This window comes from Chaetodon auriga, chromosome 7 (assembly GCF_051107435.1).
Source record: "Chaetodon auriga isolate fChaAug3 chromosome 7, fChaAug3.hap1, whole genome shotgun sequence".
Classification (NCBI taxonomy): Eukaryota; Metazoa; Chordata; class Actinopteri; order Chaetodontiformes; family Chaetodontidae; genus Chaetodon; species Chaetodon auriga.
Genome location: NC_135080.1, coordinates 28,197,630 through 28,215,206, shown reverse-complemented (window position 1 = coordinate 28,215,206; position 17,577 = coordinate 28,197,630). Strand labels below are relative to the sequence as shown.

At 40.0% G+C, this 17,577-nt stretch overlaps 1 protein-coding gene and 1 long non-coding RNA gene across 4 annotated transcripts in view; one reads left to right on the top strand and one right to left on the bottom strand.

Moving 5' to 3' along the window:
- The window catches only part of nlrx1 (NLR family member X1), a 35,838-nt gene extending 33,682 nt beyond the window's left edge, over window positions 1-2,156 (bottom strand). Inside the window, exon 1 of one of the 2 annotated variants that reach the window (XM_076734603.1) lies at window positions 1,958-2,156. The gene's annotated coding sequence lies outside the window, so the exon portion shown is untranslated. The remainder of the gene's footprint in view (window positions 1-1,957) is intronic. The other variant, XM_076734602.1, reaches the window with a different exon arrangement.
- Window positions 2,157-12,042: 9,886 nt separating this feature from the next.
- Window positions 12,043-13,303, top strand: LOC143323819 (uncharacterized). Of its 2 annotated transcripts, none has more exons than XR_013077414.1 (4): window positions 12,043-12,129; window positions 12,239-12,357; window positions 12,516-12,536; window positions 13,018-13,303. It is a non-coding gene; the product is annotated as an uncharacterized LOC143323819 (long non-coding RNA). The 2 variants fall into 2 exon arrangements; XR_013077415.1 differs by having other exon boundaries at window positions 12,098-12,129; window positions 12,242-12,357.
- The last annotated feature ends 4,274 nt before the right edge of the window (window positions 13,304-17,577 follow it).

Sequence of the window (17,577 nt, the reverse complement as noted above, 5' to 3'; positions counted from 1 at the left end):
TACCGGCCAAATTGGCTAGTAAGTTTTTATTTACACCCGCCAATATGAATTTTAACCCGCATTTGGCGGGTTGGCGGGTGTTAATTTAGAACCCTGGACATGATAACTTACCATTGGCAAGATGTAATCGGTGCCCAAAACACTGGAGCCTCATCCATTCATTCAGCTGTTATTCACTCTGTTATTGCCCGAGTGATTTCCCCGTGCCGTTTTGAAGTGCGCTCATACGGGGTGACACTTTAAAACATATCGGTCAGTGATCCCTGTCTTGAGGTACTTGGCTTGCCAGGCGCACTGGTGCTCGGCGTTTTGGCCAGACAATTGTCATACATGGTTTTGTGGTATTTTTTTAAGTGCTGGAACAAGTTTGTAGTGTTACCCCGTGAAGTAGCAACGGTAGCACGGCATGTTCTGCACAACACCTGCCGCTGCGCAACATCTTCTTTATTGAAACCAAAATGATTCCACACCACCGACGTGCTGTTCCTCTTCGAGACTAAAGTCTCAATGGTGTCAGTTTCTAACGTTGAGCCAGAGGCCATTGCGCAACAGGCTAACGGGCAGGATGAAAAATTGGTGCGGCCGAGAGCTCCACTCGCTGTAGCTCGCGTCTCGTGACCTACTTGTAATCGCGCAAGCTGCGGTTAGGAAATCCTGTTTTATCATATCGCGATATTATCGCAAATGCAATTAATCGTTCAGCCCTAGTCTTCTCCACAAACGATGAAGGTGGCTCACTGGCATTTTCCGGTTCCTATGGTAAAGATTAAGCAGCTGCCGATCATCTCGTCTGGTAGTCAGTTGTGGTCGTCCTGGAGATTTTCATGGCCTAAAATGACCCTCCTCTTAATGAACTTTGAGGATTTTACACACCATTGCCCTGGGATATTCCAAGCAAATCAGCAATATCGGCTTGTTTATCTTCATCCTGTCAGAGTGCAAACACTCTTTGCCGTATTGCCAGCGGCGTGGGATGAGGCATAGCCGAGGAAAGTTCTGCGTCAAATTTGGTTAAAATTATTTAAGGCAATTCAGAAAACATGGGCCTATGGCATATAGGCTTTAGGCAGGAAACAGACAACACAGCAAATATCTTGTCTTTCATAGCACCAAACAAATGTTATACATGAATTCATTTCACCTGGGTAATTGGGACACATAATGTAATCATTGCACCTGGTCAAAAGTGAATACTGATGCTTTTAAATAGGAATAAACAGAGGATTGTGTCTGAAAACAAAATTATTCCAAATTTACGGGAAACAGTGTATAAGCTAGTAGATAATTATGGCTGCAGGATATGTACTTTAATGAATACTTTAAAATGCTATATCCAGTTTTCCTTAATACATCCATGATGATTTCTAAATACTAAGGTACCCTTACACGGCATCTGGCTAGATTGAGGATAAATTTTACAAAATCATCATTGCATCATTGCTTGTATTTTTGGAAGGTTCTCGTATTGTGTGGTGTACTGAACTTTACAGCATGTAGGGAGAGACTTTAGCCACTTAATAGCTGACATACGATTTTAAATCAAGATTGCCAAACTGCAGTTTTTAAAAATAGTGACAAGTAAATATGTATAGCGACATATTACTGATCTTCCGTTTTCACACATTATTTTAGTATAATAACCTTTAAGACATCTTTGGGAACTAGGGTATTGGTGACGAAGTGCAGTTTCAGTAAGAAAGTCCTGAGGTGGGGAGCATCAGGCCTGATAGTCCGAAGGACTGCCAGCCCTTTGTAAACTGTACGGAATTGCCAGGCATAAAGCCAAATGAAGCCATGTAGCTAAATATGTTACTGCTGTCAGGATGAGCAACGTTAGCCTGTCATTTGGCGTCGCCACAAAGTTTGAACAAGCAACAACATTAACAGGTAACGTCAGTATTCATGCGAACCAAAACTGAAACGCCATCTCATGGAAAATAAATTCATTGTTGCATACCAAAGTCTTGTCGTCCTTCGTCCTTATCTCCCGTCAGTCACTGTGCCATTGAAGTAAACGTATTTACTTTCATATATGGTGTCCTTTCTGCCACATGCTCCATTGCCGAGGTCCGCTTAAGAGCCTAAAGGTGAAGTTTCGAAATGTCCGGACCTTTCCAGCCTTACACACACATACACACACACACACACACACACACAAAAAAAAAGAACTCTCTACATGTTCTTCGTGCACTGGCAGACTACAAGCCAACTTTAAAGTGTATACCGCCACCTACTGTCCCGGAGTATAAGTATACTCCGTTCCTTGTGTGTGTGTGTGTGTGTGTGTGTGTGTGTGTGTGTGTGTGTGTGTGTGTGTTTCTTTCTTTCTTCTTTCCTTTCACATCACATATTTATTTATTCTTCCTTTCGCTCCCACATTTACCATCCTACACATAGGCAATCACTAGCAACACTCAAGCATAACATGTTTTGCCAAAGCTCTTTCAACATTTAACCGTGACCATCCAATACAAATCACAGATTATCATAGTCAATTACTAAGAATACATCCTTGTATTTATCAACTGTCCAGTCCCATCTTGTCAGTTCTGTTATCGTCCTAACTCACTTCCTGTCAGCCTGTCTGTCTGTCTGTCTGTCTGTCTCTCTGTCTCACTTATTGTCTGTCTGTCACCTTGTTGCATTTTATGTGTGAGGTGTTACACTATATATGTGGTGCTACATTGATCCAAGGTCTCACTAAAAATGGTTATGGTAGGACAACTGTAAATCTGAACCGAATGTAAATCAGAATGTAACATATTGTATTGTATTATAAAAACTTATTGTTTCATTAAAAATAAAGTTGTCCTCCAAAGAAAAAAAAAGGACTTTGGGGTTTGTAATTCCTGGAACTTAATGTGCTTCACATTTGTTTTGATCCTTGCCAATGTTCTGTTTACCTGGTAAGCCAAATTTATCACCCTGAACCCTGAAGACTGGAGATAAAAGACAATTTACTCTTCAGCAATGGAGCAGCCTTCCATTCTTCATACATGCATACTACTGTGGAAGACTGATTGCTTGAACGTTGTGTAAATTTGCTACATTTAGTGGTTTGGATACTTATATTGCTTGGCTTAGTTTGGAAATGGATCTGATGATTTATTACAATGTTGGGTGTTGGGTGTATATATTTTTGTACATCCTTGTATTACAAAACTTGTTAGCCAGAGTGAACTGCTTTTGGATTAACCAAACACTGTTTTGTTCAGACCAGTACTGACTGGCCCATTCAGTATCTAATAAGAAATTGTGCATGCACATTTTGCAATCACATCTAAAATGGATGGTTGACGTCTGATAATGACTTTTCCTGACAGAATAAGAACTAAGAATGAAGATCTTTATGTTAGAATTGATAACAAACTAATCTGTATCTTTAGGGTTAATTCAGGAAGATGTACACTAAACCAGATGTTACTTCTGTACTTATTGTGACTAAACAGTGGTTAATTTCAAGTGAGCTTTAAGTTTAAATGTTTACCAAGTTTACGAGAAGTACCTATTTCAAAGGGGAACATAGTTACACAGCAGCATGCCTCTATACTTTTTTGAGCAATCCTGAATGCATGTTTTTTTTCTCCAGTTAAAGAACTGTTGAATGTGCAAAGGATTTCTTTGTATTTCCATTTGGTTGATTAAATAATTATTGATACCAATATTGTTTTGTGTGTCTAAAATTAAATTATATTAAATAGTAAGAATTTAAACAATTTCTTTGAGCAATCACATATGTAAAAAAAAAAAAAAAAAAAAAAAAAAATCAGCAAAATAATTTCAGTAATAACATGCAAATAATTTATTTCAGTAATTACATGTGTAAAAAATGAGTTAGAATTTAACTAATTTTTCAAGTGCATTTTAGCTATTGAACTAAATAATATGTATCAACAGTAATGGTTAAAATCAACTCAAATAAAATGAGTGCAAATTGTTACACCAGTTTTATTGGTTAGATACTAACAGTTTGTTTTTTCAGTGTATAATCATTAATTGTATTAAGATGGTGGGATGATGGTCAGCTACAGACCAGTTCTGCTACAAATGAAATGAACTTATCACACCACATTCCTGGTGCCATTTTTCTTCAAACAAGAAAGAGGAAGTGATTCGTTGCTGTTGTTGCTATTTTCGGGATTCTGATTGGCTAACGTGGGCTTGGGCTTCTCGTTACACTGCCACCTACAGTTTTGGAATGTCCTGACGGCATACATACATGGGTCAGTGTAAACAAAAAGTTTTCTGAAAACGGACACGTGTGCACGATGTTATTTTTGAAAACAGAGAGGGTGAAATGTCCATTTATGAAAATAGCCGGCCATGTGTAAACGTAGCCTCAGTCTAGTATTTAAGCTGCTCTCCCACACTCACTCTGTACCAGGTTGTTCTTTGCTTCCATGTCCAACTTGCCTGCATTTTATCACATCTATTTTCCTGTTTCCCAGTAAATATCAGTAATGTCTATGCCAAGCCTGAGATTAAAGTTGGTGTAAGCCATATCTGTGTTGTGGAAGTACTGCACTTTTTGATTATGTATATCTTGTATGCCTGCAACCTACAGATTACCTGTTGCCAATATCCTACTAAAGGAGTGCCTTCTGTCTCAGTGCTTTTGGAATTTTTGCCTGATTTGGATGCCTGCCTGTTGCCAACAGTATGCCTATTGACATTTTTGTGACTTTTGTATTGAGTAAACACCTTGAACTCAACCATGTCACAGCGTCTACATCTGGGTCATGTTGTCTGCTACCACGCTTGTGACAGCTGGAGAGAAATGTATTCCCTCCTATCCTTGGCCAAGGGAATGTCACATGCAGCCCACTCACACTTTCAAGATATTAACAACACTGATTTTGAAGTGACTAAAGAGAAAGTGGTGGATGCATGATTCAGCAAAACTGAATTTTTCAGCCTCTGAGAAATGCATCCCTTCTTCTCTCTTTCTCTAAATGAACAGGAATCAGGACCTCATTTTCATCAGAATTTAGTCTGAGGTTGCTGATTATTTTAGTCAGAGTAGTTTCAGTGCTGTGGTATGTTCTAAAGCCTGACTGAAATTCCTCCAGGATAGTATTGTCTTTAAGAAACAAGTTAATTTGCACTGAAATATCTTTCCAGTATCTTACTGATGAATGGAAGGTCGGATATCAACTTAGAATTGGTGAGTATATTACTATATAGATTGGATTTCTTTAGTAATGGTTTTACAACAGTGGTTTTAAGTGCATCTTGGAAAATACCTGTTTGTAGAGATGCATTTAGAATCTTCAGGAAATGAAACACTGTCAAACGTCTGCTTTAAAAATGCTGTAGGTATAGGTACAGGGTCAACACATGATATGGATGAGTTGGATTCAGTGACAGTCTTGCAGTCTCAATAATGATTTTTTTTTTCCCCATGGTTGCATCTGTTCCATTTCTGATAGACACCTGAGTGATGATGTCTGTGTGCTTATTGTTGTTTAGTAGCTCACCATTTTCGCTGATCTTTTGTATGGCAGCTTTTCTTGAAAGCTCTAGGTGATTGTTGTGGAGACTGGGTCACTGGAGAACACGATGAAGAGGGAACATTGGATCCCTGACTGGGACAGAGACATCCACTAAATGCCTTGGGTGATGTAAAGCAGAGGGTCAGACCTTGGCGCCTATCTGTGGATTCTCATCTCTCTACAGCATGCCAAGAGCATGTCGCAGGTTGTTGCTGAGCAGTCTATAACCAGTGGTGTTTGGATGTACCCCATCCAGCCTAAAGTGGTCTTTACATACAAAAGATATTGAAATTGTGAATTAACGTTATCCCATGGTTGAAGCGTTCTGATGTCAGCCATGTATTCCGCTAGGAGTCAGTTCCTTTCCCCAAGTTTGGAATGGGGCCTGCTATGAATACATGTTGTGACTGACAGTCGATCAGTTTCTCCAGTAGCAGGCAAGAGTCTTTTTTCAGGACCTCCGAGAAGTTTTCTTTGGCAGAGTGTCAAATGATCCAATGTGAATAATAATATTCCGGTCACAGGATGTGTAGAGAGGATGGTAAGTAACAGCTCTGCCAGCTCCCTGAGAGACATATCATTTATGGTGACATTCTCAGTCTTTGCCATTCTTACATTCCTGATGAGAGAGTTCACAGTCAGAATGGTGTCAGGCTTATGAGATGTGGCTTTTAATTGTCAGATTGGAATCAACATGTATAGAGGCTGCTACAGAGTCAATGAATTGCTCATTCTCATGTATTTGATGCAACGTTTCAATCTTTTTTTCAAGCTGTCCAATCCTCTCAATCACCCACAGCTCACTGATTTTGCCATATTATGTTTGTCCTGATCCCAGGTTTCCAGTCACAGACAAAGCAAAAAGGTTTGTACTGGTTGGAGGTCACACTCACACAGTACTGAGCAATAATCAAAGTGATAAAAAAAATATGGTGGTAGCCTTCCATTCCTTTCATTAATGTAAGCCTCCATCATGTATAAGTATCCAGGCAGAGAATAAGAAGTATATCAGCGAAAGAACGTAAGCAAAGCAGGGAGGAAGCAGGAGAAGAATCTGTTCTGTAAGAGAGCAGGAACAAGTAGCTAGTTTAGGAGTGATTTAGGAAAATTCTTTGAGAAATTTTGAGTAAGGAAGGGGCCAAAATTTTTACCTTAGTGAGGAGGCGTGGTTGACCCCATTGCTCGGTATGACACATATTTTTAAAAGTCATAACGTTCTTAGTGATAATGGGCAGTGAAATCAATTGGCCCAATCATAGAATTTAGTCTCTATTAATACATGATCTGATTCAGAACACTATTTTATGTAATGAACATCTCTATTGAATAAATAATTAGCCATGCTTAAAAAGTAGCAAAGTGTTATAGTTTGTACTTTTTCCATGTGTGTTTTTATGTTTTGCATGTTTTGGCTAATGGCTCTCTCTCTCTCTCTCTCCTCATCTGCAGTGGAGGTGTGGCCTGGCGGTGCTGTGGGTCTCCAACACACCTGAGGCAGATCTCCACTGATTGCGCCAACTCTTAAGCAGCTTGGCAGTGTTGCCACGCTGCCAGATTGTCAAAGCATTTTGCCTAGACTCTCCAGCCATTTTCCTCTCCTAGTCATTGCGCCTGAAGCCTGGTTTATGCTTCTGCGTCGCGTCGACGCCGTACCTACGCCGTCGACGCAGACCCCTACGCGGACCCTACGCCGTAGCCTGACGCGCACCTCCAGAAAATCCTGACTACGTGTCATGTCGACGCGTCGATGCGTCGTGACGTGAACGTCGAGGAACATAATTTTCGGTTCAGTCGCAGCCCTATGGTCGCAGCACAACACCGCCATTTTCAAAGTTCTGTGGTGAGAGCTACAAGAAAAAATGGACCAAGCCGAAGAAAGAATTATCGAGGAGGTACGCAAGTATGACCACCTCTACAACTCCTCTTCGCAGCAGTATAAAGACTGCCAAATGGCCAACAATTTGTGGAGCGAAATCTCGCGAAACACGGGGATCCGACAAGAGCCCCCCGAAACCATACAAAGACACAGCCACAACCCCCTAGCGGCTTGGCGGTGAATTGCGGAGCAACGCGTTCCCTCGACGCAGAACTACGAATGCTCAGTGACGGCGTCGGGTGTACGCCGTAGGTACGGCGTCGCCGCGACGCAGAAGCATAAACTAGGCTTTAGCCTGTTTGCTTGTCCTTGTCTTGTCTATCTTAGTTCTTGCCTTGTTAGTTCTAGTTCGGTCTTTGTCATTTTGGTTTCTATTCTTATTAGTCTTGTGTGTTTAGCTCTCCTACCCGCTCGCCACGGTGTAGTGATTCTTTGTTACATTAGGCTGATTTTGTGTTCACCTGTTATCTGAGATCTGATTGAGTAATCAGTATTTCAGTTCCTTCGTTTCTTTCTGTTACACCCTAGCTTAGGTTTTTTCTCCTACCCACTCACCACGGTGTAGTGACTCTTTTGTTTTATTGGGCTGATTTTGTGTTCTAGTTCTTGGATCGTTATTAAAACCGTTTGTTGTTACGACTCCTCGTTTCCCGGCTGTTCTTCCGCTCCACTGGTTCAGCTAATTCACTGATTCTACGGAATCACAACACAAAGAGATTTTGCACAGTACAAAGTTAGTGACAAAAGTGAACTTACAAGAGCATAAAAGTCAGAAATTCAACTAAAAGAGAGGGAGAAGGAAATAAAATTTACACACTGTAAGAGCGTGTGTCTGTACAGCTAGAACTGTCATGATTTTGTTTTTGTGTTTGTCCCCCATTCCGGGCTGACAGTGTTTCTTTTCCTCCCTCTCTGTCAGCAGGTAGGGCATGAGAGAGAGACGGGGGGCCGATCTCCTCAGGAGCGAGCCTCATTAGGCACACCTGCTCCTCATCTGCTAATCAGCCTGGCTTCTTGAGCCGTCTCCGATTTGACTCCTGTGCCAGACTATTCTCTGTGCTCTTGTCACATGAGTCTCGCTCCTGAACGATCGCCTGCCTCTCTCCGTGTGTTCAGCATTCTCAGTGTTTTACTGTGTTTTCCTCTAGTGAGTTTTCTCTTGGACACTTTGAGTGTCATTCCTTCTCGAGTAAGTTATATCCCTTGTGGTGATTTTGTGTTTTTCTTTATTTTGCTACTTTCCCCTCTGCTGTGATTTTTGGTTCGTTTTACTTTGAGGGAGTTTTCCCTGCGAAGGTGATTTTCTGTTCTTTAATACAGTGGTTTTTCAGGATGAGGCGTTTCAGGACAATTGCCATTAGAACAGCCCGCTTCAAAAACAGTTTCATTCCCATCACAATAAACATTCTGAACTCTCAACGCCAAGGATTAAGCAGGACCCTCATGTATTATGTATCATGTAATGTGTCTGTTTGTTGTCTGTTTATGTTATACTGTATATTCAGTGTTTAAATGTTTAATGTAATGTTGGAACCTGTACCATGCTGTACTGAAAGCAAATTCCACCAGCCTAGCTGTGTGGTCAGTAAATAAAATCAAATCAAATCAATTAAGGGTGCTAATGATTGTTGCGCTGAAAAATAAAACACTATCATTAAAAGCAATTTTTCTTTATTTTCATGTGTTTTTCAATGAGTCTCAGAACTTTTTTTCCTTTGTGTCTGTCTTTTTTTTCAATGATACTCAATTCCCCCCAGCGTCGCTACTTTTCAGTTTCAGGGGGACCTAAGGTTCAGAGGAGTGACATTTTCTTCTTAGTATGCAGATATGTAAATCACACTCTCTTTGCCCCTCCCTTCAACCCTCAAAGCAAAAGATTGTCACTGAAAAGTTTAATAAAAATATATCAAAATAAAATGAGTTTTAAAATTTTTTCATTTTTCAGCGGGACATTTTTCAGTTACAATACTTGTTTCAGTGCCCATGTAACTTTTTCCTTTTAAGTGTTTCAAAGATATTTTTTCCTTTTCCATGCCAAATTTTATTTTTTGATGCCAAAATTTAAAATTCACTGTTCTAGCTCCATAGTTTGTACACTGTATAGTGCAGAATGACTTGTATAATATGGGATTCTGCCTAGAAAAAAAAGAAAAAAAGATTTATTACTGTAAACTGAAGGCTGACCCTGGTCTTTAATGGGATTTTCAGCATGTAAAATCTCCATTTGTCAATACTGCACCACTCCACAACTTTGTCTTCAAAGGCAGACACTCAATTCTAGGGAGGTTAAAAAATACACATCTGCCAATTAATGCATATACACCGCATCTTCATCTGAGATCTGGAAGCCAAATTGGTTCATCAGAATGTATTTATGTGGCATTTCGGCTCAACTGTGTGAATATTTGATATAGACCTAAACTGAAGTTACAGGAGATGCATTATTTGGTAGCCACAAATTAACACTTAAGAACACCTCAAATGAAACTGTGAAATGTTGTTGTTAGCACGTTATTTGATCCAGTTAGAAAGTATATTTGACAGTTCACCCTCAGAAATATTGACAAATATATTTCACACCTATCACTGCATGAAAAGTACTATTTCCGTCAATCATCATCACTGTATATTGCTGTGGAAGTTCCCTCTCAGCCCCTGTGACTGTGAAGTGTTAAAATGCAAATGTGAATGTTGCAAGCTATACAAATGCGAATTGGGATTGTGTGTGTGTGTGTGTGTGTGTGTGTGTGTGTGTGTGTGTGTGTTCTGTGCCTACAGAATACAGACGAAGTTTTTTTTTCATGAGGATTTAAAAGTGTGTTGAAATAATTTTATAGGTTACATATGGGATAAGTGTCCTGACTCTCAAAAGCCTTCCTTTTTCCACCTAAATTGCTAAATCAAATTGTGAAAATTAAAGCAGCGACAGTTTGTCACAATTTTTCGCATTTTGCCACCACAACACCAGATGAAAAATGGTTGTGTGATTAGCAAAATTCCAGCAGTGTCAGTCCACTGCTGATTCTTTAAGTAGGAATAAAAAGGGAACACACCAAAGTAACTTTTCTTTTTTTAATTTTCGATGATGTCAAACAGTTTAAAGAAGTTTACATGTTTTATAAAATATGCAGATACAAAAATAGAAAATCAAAATACCTAGCAAAATAACAGCATGTTTTTCTTTCTACACAACAAAAATTGTCAAGCAATTATCAAGCAAAGGCACGATGATTACATTATAATCATGTCACCATGTGAAGCATTACATGTACACATATTAATGTAATTTGACATTAAATTACTGTTATCTGAGTTTTCAGTCTGTGAATGTAGCTCTTCAGTTGCACTGAAATCTCCCAAAGGTTGAGTGATCTGGTCATCTACGGTTCCGTCTGGGAAAATACAAAGTTCATATTAGATTATAACACGTTACATTAATGATGCATTAAATTTTGTGTTTCTGGTATTAGAAGATCCAGGTTGACTCAACATTAAGGAAGGTAAATAACACTAAACGATCAGTAAAATACATCAAATTCTAATGTAGCTAACATTTAAACTGAGCCTCACATCTATAAACTGAGCCTCACATCTATAGCACTTTTAAAACCAGACAAAAAGTGTTACAAGCTGGTCAGCACTGCACTCACTTCATTATAATAGAGTTTAATGGTTTCTATGACTTGTCTTTTTTTGGCAAGCATGCAGTGTCTATGTATGTGTGTGATAATGTCAGTGTGATGTCGCACTGAATGTAACTTTACAAGCTGGATTTTGTACTCTCTTCTCTGCCAAGGGAATGCAGATGCAAATAGCTGAAAAAGCTGATAACTGCCTAACAGCTGCAGGTCTTGTGAAGTTCCCCCAACTTTTCTAATCCAAACTCCATTGATAAAATAGCATTTTCTATGCTCATAATAATGCGTCTTAGAGAGTTCCTGGTCACAATGTTCACAGACGTGCCGAGGTCGTTTTCTCTTTGGTTTGGGGATATCCATTTTGGATGTAGCTGAGCAGAAATCTGCCTGTTGTGGCAGCATCCAAATGTTTGCTTACATCCTAGAAATACCTCGCAGACGTCTTTGCGTCAGAGGAGGCATCCAATCACATGCGAGGTCGCGCTCTCGGAATTTCTGGCAAGACAGGAGCATATAAGTTCAGCGGGGTTTACAAACAGTTTCATTTTCAGCCGTGGATTCTTTCTTGCTAAGCTTTAACTCTGACGTCGTCTTCAGTTCACCCCAGAAGGCGCTCCTCTGCGACGAGTGGACAGCCTGGCTGGGGAGCGACCATATCCAGAAAGTCCAAACAATGACTTAGAGAAAAAACTGCTGAGTGCCTTCAGTGGATTGTCTCGACAGGTAACGCAGCTGATCAGCTGACTTAAAAGGAGAAAATGGCCGAGATAAAAGCCAGACTGCTTGCTTTGGAGGAGCAGCCCCAACTGAACTGCAGCTGTGGAGAAGACCAGAAGAGGAAGAGACGAGTGCATAACCCAAAAGTTGCAGTAAGTAATGTTAGCATTTAATACTACATTGTGCAGTTTTTAGGCCGCCAAACCTTTATTATTCTTATTGCACTATGCTCCGAACGTTTGGTAACCGTTCACGTTACATTTAACATTACAATGTATTTTTGGATTTTAAAGGAAATGGTGTGGCATCTGCACAATGACCCACAACGAAGCGGTGACATCACATTTGATGGCCACCTTAACTGGGAGTCCAGACATGGATGGTGTGGACAGAGGAGTCCTTTTATGTAAGGTTTTTTTTTTATTTAACCACTTTCTGTTGTTTCTTGTTGTTGTTGTTTTTACTTTCCTAAAGCTTGTCTTAATTATTTCAAATGAATATATATTTTCTTCCAGCAGCCTGTAAGACATATTATGAGACGGTGCGGAGGAGCTTCAGGTATGCCCAGCCAGCTCTTTCAGTTCAGGCAGCAGTTCTGAAGATTTCAGTTCGCAGCAGACAGAGAAGGAAGCGGGTAAGAGTTACAAATGGCGCTTTATTTTCACAACAATGTAAAAATGGGCTGAATTTTATTTATTAGCTACATTGTTTTTGACAAACATGGTCACATATGTTATCATGTGTTATTGTTTCTTAGCAGTATTAACATTATATTAATACCTGTATTTACAGCTGCTGGAAGCAAGAAGGAATGTCCTAGCCACCCAGTAGGAAATAGATTTTTGGCAGGCGGTCACTGCTGACATGATGTCCGATAAGGAGGATGACACCGTGGAAGGGGAAGCTGGGTGGATAGTAAAGTCTCCATCTTTCCGCAGTCAATTCAATTCAATTCAATTCAATTCAATATTCCTTTATTTGTCCCGCGAGGGGAAATTCCAGATTACAGCAGCATCAGTAGAGCAGATTAATATAAGAAGTGCATGCAAATTAGAAAAAACTTCAGAATATATCCTCCTCCACCACTTCCAGAGGGCATCCTAGGACAGAGCTGGCCTTCCTGATGAGTTTGTCCAGCCTCTCCCTGTCAGCTGTAGTGATGCTGCTCCTCCAGCACAGAGCTGGCCTTCCTGATGAGTTTGTCCAGCCTCTCCCTGTCAGCTGTAGTGATGCTGCTCCTCCAGCAGACTACACCATAGAAAATGGCAGAGGCCACAACAGAGTCATAGAAGAGTCAGACGCTCTCCCAACTCTGCCAGACACTTCAAGGGTGGCTGGAGAGCGACCAAAAGTGTGTGGCGACACACCGCAAGAGGCTGCACATCGATTCTCCTTCAAAGCGACAGACACCAACTCAGTATGACCCAGAGGCAGCAAAGAAACATTTCCAGAGGCCTTAGACAGACTCTTTTTTTCATGCACCATGGACCAGCGGCGTGGCCCAACCCAGAGACTCTACCAGGGAACCCCTCTGCAGATTTCCTTTCTGTTTCCAGGCACCAGGGACCAGCTGTGTGGCCCAGTCCCCAGAAGTCACTGGCTTTATTTGGTTGTTTGCTGTTCCTTGTTGATGTGTTGTATTATTTGACTGCATTGTATTATAAGATTTTTTTCAACATGTTTCTGTCAACAGTGTTCTTTGTGTTCTACTGTGTGGTAGTGCAGTTTTCAGAAGGTGGATCGTCAAATAAATGAATCATTAAAATAAAATTATATATATATACACACACACACACACACACACATATATATATGTGTGTATATATATATATATATTGGCATGTGTGTGTGTGGTATTCGCACCTTCACGAAGGTGTGAATAACCACGCCCCCCGCCGACAGATGGTCCGTTCCTGACGATATTCCGAGCGGGCGAAATTCCCCATAAACTGGCCGTTAATGGTGGATAATCAACGAATGTTGCGGGGGTTTACTGGTCATTAATGTGGTTTTTCATGCAATGTATGGTATCAAGGAAATACTGCTTCTTCTGATTCTTATAAAACACTGATTATTATAAATGTTCATAAACATAAGCTCATTTGTCATTACTGATGAGACGCCGTGAGGAAAATTATAACCTATGTAGTACAAATCATCACGATGTTTAGCTCTAGCTGTGCGCGCTCCCCGGAGTTACATACAATTCTGTGCAGGTAGACAGAACTGGGCTTAACACCGGAAGCATCTTTTGCTCTGTTGTCAAACGGTTGCAGGCAGCTTGACAGTAGTAGTCGAAGCACTGTCAAGCGCCATCCTACTTGACAGCGTCAGGGGATAGCGTTGCAACCGCAGCATGGCGTCTGAGGAACTAGCTAGGAAGCTGCAGTCACAGAATGGACCGAAGAATGGAATGGAATTTTCTTCGATATACAAACCTGCTTCCAAAAAAAAGTTGGATGCTGTGTAGAACGTAAATAGACAGCATACCAAATGTTGAAACTGAGAAATTTCATTGTTTTTTGAAAAAGATATCCTCATTGAGAATTTAATGCCAGCAACACATTTCAAAAAGTTGGGCTAGTGGCAACAAAAGACTGGAAAAACTGTGAAATGCTAAAAGAAAACATGTGGTGGAACATCTCACAATGAATTAGGCTAACTGGCAAGAGGTTAGTAACATGATTAGTTAATAATAATAAAAAATAAAAAAAAACATCTCAGAGAGGCTAAGTCTTTCTGAAGTAAAGATGGGGAGGGGTTCATACTGTGCTGTCAAATACTGCAGCAATTTAAGAATAATGTTTCTCATTGCAAAATTGGGGATTTCCTCATCGACAGTACATAATGTCTTCCAAAAAACCACTGTCTGTGAATACAGTTCATCGCTGCATCCAAAGATGCAAGTTGTAAGTCCACCATGCAAAGATGAAGCCATATAGAAACCAGATCCAGAATTCCTTCTGTGGTCCCAAGCTCATTTAAGATGGACTGAGGTGATGTGGAAAAATGTGCTGTGGTCTGACAAGTCAAAATTTTTTTGGAAATCATGGTCATCATCAGGATTGATGATTAACAGGTCTCAAAGAGGTCTCAAGGACCAGATAACAATGACAAGTTGTAAATCAGATATTCCTGTAGCAAACTGTTTTGTGTGTCTGTGTGCTTTCTTGACTACCACATCAGGATAATGCAAATGATATGTTTGATTCAACTTTGGATGTTCCCACAGCACTAAACTCACAATTTGTATGGTATCAATGCTTTTCCCGTGTTTCTAGTTTGTAAAATGACAAAACTATGATCTTAATTCTCATAAGCATTTTTGGTTTCTACCATGAAACCATACTGCCATCTAGAGACTAGAAATGCTCAGGTTTTAGATAGGTGACATGAGACAGTTATAATTAGTAGTGCTTAATTCACCAAATATAATCTGCCTTTCCTTGTTTCTTTGTTCTATTAGTTAGTTATACTATTAGTTATCATATAATTTAGTATTAGAATTGAAGAATGTTGCATTATACAACGAGATGTGACTGATGGATGTGTATTAGTGTCAGCATACATGCTGTAAACAATGTTGAAGTGTGATTGAAAATTAATCATTTAAACTCTGTGATTGAGCATAGTGAGAAACAGATAAGTCCATTGCACGTAACCGTTAGTTAATGTTTTTCTTTTATTGGATTCTGTAAATCATTCTAAAGCGCAAACGCCTATTTATCACAGACACGCCCTGGAGCTTCGGAGGGTATATTTCCCGCAGCCCGCGACGAACTCTAAGTTTTCTTTAGTTTTTGTTTTTTGTTTTGTCTTCGTTCTATTTAGTTCTTTGTTCAGTCTTCTTGTTACTTCAATTTTTGTTTGTCGGTTGTGTTCCTGCCTATTGGCGCGTTATTGTACTATTTTGTCTACTTCTACTTGCCATATTAAATAAGACAATGTCCTTTTAAGCTGGAAATTAGACGATCACTGTATCGAGACCTTATGCTTCAGATGGTGAGACTGAGCTACCATTAATTCATTATTTAATAAGCATTAAAAAAAAGAAAAAAGAAAAATCCTTCCGATCTTCTTCTGATCTGATGAAACACAAAGGTTTAATGACCTAATTCCCCTACACAGTCCCAACTTGACACCCATTGAATGTCGAGCATTATGACACATAAAATATGACAAAGGAGACCCTGAACTGTTGAGCAGCTGAAATCATACATCAAGCAAGAATGGGAAAACATTCAACTTTGAAAGTTACAATTGGTCTTCTCAGTTTCCAAATGCTTACTAGGTGTTGTTAAAAGAAGAGGTGATGCTTTTTTGAAATGTGCTGCTGCCTTTAAATTCTACATGAGGACATCATTAAAAAAACAAAACAAAACAAAACTGAATTTTCTCAGTTTCAACATTTGATATGTTGTATTTGTGCTAGTTTCAATGAAATATTGGCTTTCAGTGTTTTCCAAATCATCATATTTAGTTATTCTTCATATTTTACACTTTTATGAAAATAGGGTTGTTATCAAAATAGCTGCTGCTTGATTTTCTGTCTATTAATCAACTAGTTATTTCAGCTGTAAGTACATATTGCTGCTTTATCAGCTGCTGCTTGATTTTCTGTCTATTAATCAACTAGTTATTTCAGCTGTAAGTACATATTGCTGCTTTATCAGCAGGGAATACAACCATGCTTGTGGCTGTCATGGAAGAGATGTCCATGTTGTCCAGCAAATTAGATACCATTATAGCAAAGCTAGAAAGTGATCCACAGTTTCAGAAAAAGCTGAAAGTCGCATCTATAATGCTGAGGACATCATAGTTGATCTGGAGACTAGGCTAACAGAATCCAAGATAACTCCCTTTACTAACTGGATGGTTGATTGGTGTGATTCCGCATGGATAATATCAGGATCTTTGGTGTCAAGGAAGGAATGGAAGGGAACAATTCATTGTCCTTTTTCGAAATTTGGCTGCTTAAAGTTATTAATGTGGAAAAAAAGGTAGACTTCGACTGGACAGGTACCATAGAGGTCTGCCCTAAACCAGGTGTCCTCATATCGATATTGTGAAGTTTCACTTCTTAGCAGACAAACTGAAGATACTGACAGTCACTGGGAAACAGAAGCTTGAATATGAAGGAGCTGAGATCACCATCCAGTAAGACATCACATAAAATGTCCTGCAGCAGTGGAGGAACATCAATGCAGTGTTTCCAAAACATCAGATTCAGAATGCAGTGCCCAGTGACCCTCTTTTTCACTTATAACAACAATGATTTTTTTGTTTCACACTGCAGATGAAGCTACGAGCACTGTTGAGGTAGTGGATGTGGTCCCGTGAGTAGGCAGACTGTTAACAGATAATGAACTGCAAACAACATGGGTGCACACGCTGAAAAGGCTGGCTTAATACAAACAAATTAGTGATACTGGTACGTGAAATAAATGCTTTTCATTTGCTGTGTTGGAGGCGAGGCTTAGTGAATTGGAAGCCCAGCTCAGCACCATGGAAACCCAATCATAAGGGGTAGTTAGCCAAGCCCCCATAGCCACTGGACCAGCCGTCCCTCAGCAGCTCCTGAGCAGCCGGGAAGCCAAGGATGCTGGGTGACTGCTCGAGTCTCCAGCTGAAGCCCATGGTTCATCACTTACCACTTCATGTTTCTAATAGGTTCTCCCCACTCAACGACACAAGTGCTGAAAAACCAATTGATTATTGGCAGCTCCATTTTGAGAAACGCGAAATTAGCGACATTAGCATAGTCAAATGCCTTCCTGGGGCCAGAGCAGGTGACGTTGAATCAAATTTTAAACTTATTAGTGAACCAAACCTGTGACAACCCAGAGTTGAGACT